General features: G+C 41.8%; 1 protein-coding gene across 1 annotated transcript in view; it reads left to right on the top strand.

Annotated features, from left to right (window-relative positions):
- Positions 1-6,488: 6,488 nt before the first annotated feature.
- LOC101846462 (zinc finger CCCH domain-containing protein 13) overlaps positions 6,489-7,175 on the top strand; it is a 13,328-nt gene continuing 12,641 nt past the window's right edge. Inside the window, exon 1 of the mRNA XM_005108821.3 lies at positions 6,489-6,632. The gene's annotated coding sequence lies outside the window, so the exon portion shown is untranslated. The remainder of the gene's footprint in view (positions 6,633-7,175) is intronic.

Raw genomic sequence — 7,175 nt, 5'->3', positions numbered from 1 at the left:
GGGGGGGGAGTACATAAACTGGGGGTTGTTGATAGGTCCCCGGTTCGAAACCTGACATTATTTTTTTTTCCTTTCACTTTCTTTCTTTCTCTCTAACTATTTCTGTCTACTCTCTGCTTTCGTCTCCACCGCACAGGCAACTCATGTTTTTGGAGACTAAAAAGTGTGTGTTTTGTCACAACTTTCCGGCAACCTAACTGTTGCTTAAATCTCCTGTGTTACATACCGAACTGACACAGAGCGCTCACAAGCACGCTCACAAGCAACTAAACTGTCTCTGGACTCGACAAGGCCCCGCCACTCTCCACATTGTTTCACTTAGCACAACAGACTTAACAGGGGTACACACAACACATTGTTTCAGTTCCGCAAGAAAAGAAAACGGAGAGCGATTCAACTTGATTGAAAAATGTATTTGTATCCTTGAAAAGAAGCCTGTCCTCAACAACAAGACCTCAGATGAGTATGCTGACAGAGATAAGAAAAAGAAAGCTTGGGTCGAGGTTTTTGAGGCTGTGATTGAGAACTGGGAAGATCGGAGTCCAGAGGAAATATAAAAGACAAGTCAAAGCAGGAGAGTGTGTCAAGAGTATAAATATCTAAACTTCATTTCCAATAAGCCATGAAAACGTTAGTCACTGCTAATTGAGGAAAAGGAGAGGAGTTACTGTCCAGGTCAAGCTTTTTAGATAATATCTAAATGAAAAATACTTTAATCTAATTTCAGATAGAATAAGCCAAATATACAATATTTTGAAAGCGATCCAGATCTAGTTAGATCTTTGGCTATAGGGAAAAAAGGCAATGTAAAATTTTAATAAATTGGCATGACTGCTCTGGTAGGATCTCCATGCAGTTTGACAAAATAAATGCCATTTTAAAAGCCTCTGGCTGGTCAAAGGGTAAACCCAAAACCGCTTTTTCCTTTTCTTTTTTGTAAGTGCAATCACAAGAGCACAGACAACAACTGCGTCGTGGAAGTCCATGGCGTCAAATGAGGAAGTCAGTAATGTCAGTAATGATGATAGCCTACTGTTGCCTGGCTGTTGCTTAGCTCTTCTTTTTTCCCCTTTTAAAAAAAAATTGATAAGTGTTTTACGGCGCTCGCAACTGCATAAAATCATGTATGAGCGCGGAACACATTAAACTTTTTCAGTCGGTAGGAAATTTTGAATTTTGCCCGGGTGGCGGCCGAAACCTGCTCTTATTGATTTTAGACCACTCAGGGATATTTAACGTGTGCAACTTGCACACGGCCACACGGGCCCTCCTAGATATTTTCGCCCTTGTCCAAGAAGGCTAGGTGTAGATCTTTCCTACCTGAAGATCAGGTGTGTGGCTGAAAGACAGCATTAAGAAGGAGCCATGAAGGAGTAGCAGTAGAAAGGCTGCAGAAAGATTCTGGAACCCAGAGGAGGGGGCAAAGGACGTGAGGGGGCGGGGGGGGGGGGGGCAGAAAGAGGAGACGAAAGCAGACGACAGAACATAGCTAGAAAGCAGGAAAAGAAGTGAAAGGAGACCATTTTAGAGAAGAAAATGTTTCGGTCGTTACCCAGATCTGAACCCGGGACCTTTGAAGAATGAGAGGACAACACCTTAACCTCTAGGCCACGAGAGCCCCCTGCTTAGCTCTGTGCTCGCGATGTATAAAAGAATTTGCCCTGGGACAGCAACTGTTGTGCAACTAAAATTTCCCCGTGTGCACCTGCACCTTGCCTAAGAGTGGGCTTCGGCAGCCGCTCTGGCAAAATTCAAAATTCCCACCAAACTGAACATGTTTAACTCATATGACATTATGCAGTTGTGACTGCAAAATATAAATAAAATACCCAAGCAGCCGCAAAGGTTAAAGTGAAGGATACATCGGCAGTCTCAAGAAGTTAAAAACTGTTCTCACTCCACAAGTGTACATCTGTAAATTTTCTCCCGCTCCAGCGATTTCAATGTCACACGACGCGGTGGAATCAGGCGCTCGTCAATTTTTGGGCATATGGAGTTTTTAGTACAGTATCATCTTTAAAAGTATGTTCATTAAATTTTGCCTTTCATTTGACGGAAAAAATACCCGTCTATCTTCAATAGAAGTCAAGATATTTGCAATTGAAGGAGAAGGGGGTCCCCATGGTTCAGAGGTAAAGTTAGCGAGAGAATGGCTGCCAAAGTTTGGTGACTTCTATAGCTTGGGTCCTTGGAAACTGCAAATCAAGTACACACTTTTTTCGCCTTTGGATTTAATAAACGTTTTTCAGTACAATTCACACAGAAATGTTTTCTTAAATGGACACAGCAGGTATTGAGCAGAAAGAAAGGGGGGAGGGGGGGGATTTGCCCAACGGCCACATAAATGCCGGTCTCCTTGATTTCTTTATTCTAACGAGCACCTGATTTCACCATGATGCCTCAGACATTGCCAAGTACCTGCAAACTGTGTAACCGGGCCTGTTGACTGTGTATAGCGTGAGGGAGTTGCAAGGAGCTTAAAACATTAATTTTAACCTGCTTGCGGAGTTGCTATCTGATGCATAATGTGTATACGTAACAGGTCCTGGGTGGTGTCTTCGGGGCTTCTGAAAACGCAGCTGAAAAGTCGATTCAGTGGGTGAATTGTAAGCTGGAAAAAAGCGAATTTGATTTTTTTGGTGGATGAGTCCTTCCCATAATACGGCAAAGACAGCGCAGACGCGCGGGCGCGCTCGCACGCAACACACACACACACACACACACACACACGCACGCAAAACTAGTTCTCACACATGATAACTCGTCTACCCTGTATCTGTTTCATTAATCCCTATAAATTGCCTTCTCTAGAGTGTGTTTGTGTGTATTTGTGTGTACGCACGAGTACGTGTATGTCTGTGTTTGTGTATCTGTTGTTGACATTCAGATGTCCCTACGATAATTTTATTATGTTTGTTATCTCTAATTATTTTGTGCGCGTATGTACCGGGTGTCTAAAAAGAGAGCCCCAGCCCCATTTAAAGGGTAATAATTTTAAACTCGGTCATTTCTGGATCAATTTCAACAGGACTAAACTTTGACTTTGACAAAATAAAATTCCACTACGGGGACTCTACATTTGTCAATATGAAGAAAATCAACTTACATATTCGAAAAACATCAAGTTTTAGAAAAATTCAGTCAAAATGAGTGAAATGCAATGCAACTTCTTAAAAATCAACAATATTACTGTTTCATTCAAATAACGTGTAATGAGAATCAAATTTATACAAAATTGGTTTTGCCAAATAAACTCGGGGAAGGTGATTATTATTTAAATGTTTGCTCCAAGTGTTGACCATTTACATGTATCTCCATGCAAGCTTCATTAATACTTCACCGGTGTTTTTTAATAATACGTACGTGGCATGTTTCCAAAGATAGATGTTTTAAAGTCAATTCTTTGGACCTTGTATCTGTTCGACATTAATAATAATAAATAGTTCCAACCGTTCAACTGTTTTTGGGGTTGTTTCCATGGACCCTGTATGAAAAAACATGAAAAAAACGAAGAAGATAATTGATTGAGGGGGTACAGGTCAGGGAAGCTCAGTGACCAGCATTTATTTGTAAACTTTCAGTTTATAAAGCTTTTCCCAAACCTTTCTTGCGACCATACAAGGGCCACTCTTGATGTGTAGGGAGTGGCTCCATATCCCACTCGCACCGGGTCTCCTCAACAGAACAACACCCCCACCCCTAAGTTCTACTAAACTTTCTCAGCACAGTAAGATACCCATCTGATGTGACTGTCGTGCTTTTTTTTTACCGTCCTCGTCCTGAAACTAGAACGGACTGATCACGCTCCAAGAGCAGGACTCTTTTGAGAATAAATAATTTGTTTGCATTGTACCTAATTTTGGTTGAAATTTTTAAAACTAGATATTTCTAGAACAAGTTGACCGGCTTTCTTCATAATATTTACAAACCTGACATCCCTCCGGATAAATTGTATATGTCCGACGTTTTGTTGAAATTAGTGCACAGATGACCGAGTCATTGACCTTTGAGTTGGCCTACTCTAAGGTATCGAATAAGCGCCCCCCCCCCCTCCCCCAACCCCGCTTATTGATTTTCATGGGGTTTTTGTGCGCACCCCCCCCTCCCCCGCTCTTTATTGCATACCTCCCGTTTATTATTTTCCGGCTTGCCACGACCGCCGATCACGTGAAACATTAGCATTATATCTATATTTTTTTCATGAAACTGATTTGTTCCTAAATGAGGAAAACTTGTCACGGTAACTTACTAAAATCACTAAAAATTTCATGATCTCTTGTTCTTTTATTCACTGAGAGAGAAATAAAACAGATTTGTTCCTGCTAGTACACGGGTGTGAGGAGGTTGATAATGCCCCCCCCCCCTTTTTTTTTATAAAATTACAACACCCCCCTTTTATTCGATACCAAGAGTATAGGTCCAAACATAGTGCGCGTTATTTTATATAAGATTTTTACCCTGTTCTACGAAATCAGTGCATGTATCAGGACTGCTCTCAAAGGGAGAAAGGTGTTTTTTAAATGTTTACGGCATGATCCGGAAACAGCCCCTCGGGCCCAGCAGCTGCGGCGATCTCCAAAGCCTCACTGCGAGTTTCGTTCTTTTCCTATACCTGAACTAATAAGAATTCCTGCCCAACACCAAAGAGCTTATTAGAATTCTATTTATAACCTCCTAACCTCCCTCCAGTATAGAAAAATTGAGGGCAGACGTTCGCAGAAACCGAGGGCTTCACCTGTATCGACTAGCAATCAAGCTCTGAACCCGGACTAGTAAAAGTAGGGTAGTTTCATCTTTAGTCTTTACACGAACCCTTTCGACGAAACGACTGAGGATGCTAAGACTACGTTGAGCAACGATGGGTCTTTCCCTTCGTCGTTCCTTATAATTAATGAGCTAAGAAAACAGATTCGTAGCATTTGCCTGGATTGGAAACTGTGGTTTCTGGTATATGTATTTAAACTTTGTCCTGCCATATTATGATGCCAAAAATTCTCTCTGGTCATTTCAGTTAGAAAAGGTTAAGCTTCTTTACTTTATTCTTGGCATGGCCTATACTATAGTACACTGTACACGTCTTAGCAACGCACCACGGGGTTGGAAGGACAGCTGCATTGAAGACTTTCAACTTGTCTCTCGAATACATGTAGGCTACTACAACAGCATTCTCAAATCCTCACACCGAGTCTTCCAAGCACGCGAGCGCAGTGTGTGTGTGTGTGTGTGTGTGTGTGTGTGTGTGTGTATGTGTGTGTGTGTGGGGGGGTGTGTGCGCGCGTGTGTGCTACAAAGACAAGTTCAAACATATTCAGTGTGGTGTGTGTGTGTGTGTGTGTGTGTGTGTGTGTGTGTGTGTGTGTGTGTGTGTGTGTGCTACAAAGACAAGTTCAAACATATTCATTGGTGTGTGTGTGTGTGTGTGTGTGTGTGTGTGTGTGTGTGTGTGTGTGTGTGTGTGTGTGCGCGCGCGCGCGCGCGCGCGCGTGTGCGCGCGCGTGTGTGCTACAAAGACAAGTTCAAACATATTCACTGTGGAAATTGGAAAAATGTCGATGTATGATATCAAGAGTCAGCAAAAAGGGTTTTTTTCCTTTTCAATTGAACGACCTATATTTTAGTAGTAGTAGTAGTAGTAGTAGTAGTAGTAGTAGTAGTAGTAGTAGTAGTATAATTGCTACTATCACTATTATTGTTACTATTATGACCAATTTATTTATCATCATCATCATCCAAACGAAGCACCAAAAAAAAACGTTGTTGCTTTCATTTCTAAAAGTTCCAGCCAGGCGCCGTTAATTCATCTTAGCAACCATCTGGCTCTGGTGGATGGATGACCCAGGTATAAGAATTTTAAAGAATTACGAATTATAAAGAATCATGAAAGCAATAATTTTTATTCAAGATAATAATTCTCTCTCGATCTTGGTTCTTGGTCTGCTACTCATGAGAGCTGTGCCCATTCGACTCGTGCGACCATTAAAATTTATCAACATTCACGCCTATGGTAGCCACTAGCATGTCTACAACTTACTGCTCTTCTTCCTGGAAAGTTAATAAAGGTCACCAAAAGTTCTTGATGGAGGAGCTAAGATGTACTGTTACTACTCCTGTTATTATTAGTATTATTTTTATTATTATTATCATTAGAGCCGTGAAAAAATGTAAACAAGGAATACAATGACGGTAAAGGTTGGTGCAGGTCAAGGCCTTTAGAATAATATGTCTGAATAGAATCTAACCTCGTTGGTACAGGTGGAGAAATAATGGGAGGTGTGGAAAGTGGAAAGGAGGGGGGGGGTGTACTGTGAGGGTTCTGAGAAAGCGAGGTCATGGGGTGGTTACGGACGAGGGCTCTGTTTTCGGCGTGAGGGAAGGGGATCCCGGACGCAGTAGCCTACAGGATATCCGTAGGTGAGTAATCAGAGAGCCGGACGTTATTTTAGAAAATAAAAAACCTCCTCGGCTACCAGCGGCCGTTCATAAGACAACCTCTATTCTAGATAGGTCTGCGATCTGATCAAAGAAATAGTGAGTAGTGCCGTTCCGGAAAACAGTTGAGTAGGCTACGGTTTTCTTCCACACAGACTTGTGCGACTTGAGGCAGCAGCTTGCTAGAGGAGAGCGACATTCAGGTAAATGTTTCTTGGATTTTCTTGTTTTTGTTTGTGTTTATTTTTGTTTTTTCATAATGCAAAGTGTTTTATACCCCCATCAAAACAATTTAGATAATTTAAATGGCGGACATCGGGCGCTGCCTATTATGGCCAAAGCGAGCTGAGGCGGATGCAACTTCCCAGCAGAAAGACTGAGATAACAATAAATAAATGTATCATGCTGCTCGATAAAAATTCTCCCCACACGAGAATTGAACTCATGTCTTTTGTGTGCGATGGTGATTATTAAGTGCCCGCCCGCTGCTCCATAGAGGCCGGTAGGTAAATGGTGAACAGTGGTAAATGCTAAATACATTGCCTTACTCGTCAAGGTTTGTACGTGTGTGAGAGGGGAGGGAGGGGGGAGGGGGAGGGGAGTCTGGTTGTTTTTGGGTGTGCTTTAAAAAAATTTTTTTTTACAGAAAGTAATCAGGGCGAAGAAAAAGGAAAAGAAGGAAAACAAAAGAAGAGATAATGAAACATGAAAAATTATATCATATCAAGATACATGTAGTGTGTATG

This window comes from Aplysia californica, unplaced genomic scaffold (assembly GCF_000002075.1).
Source record: "Aplysia californica isolate F4 #8 unplaced genomic scaffold, AplCal3.0 scaffold00723, whole genome shotgun sequence".
NCBI classification, from domain to species: Eukaryota; Metazoa; Mollusca; class Gastropoda; order Aplysiida; family Aplysiidae; genus Aplysia; species Aplysia californica.
Note: the sequence above shows the minus strand (reverse complement) of the source record. Positions and strands in the feature narration are given on the sequence as shown.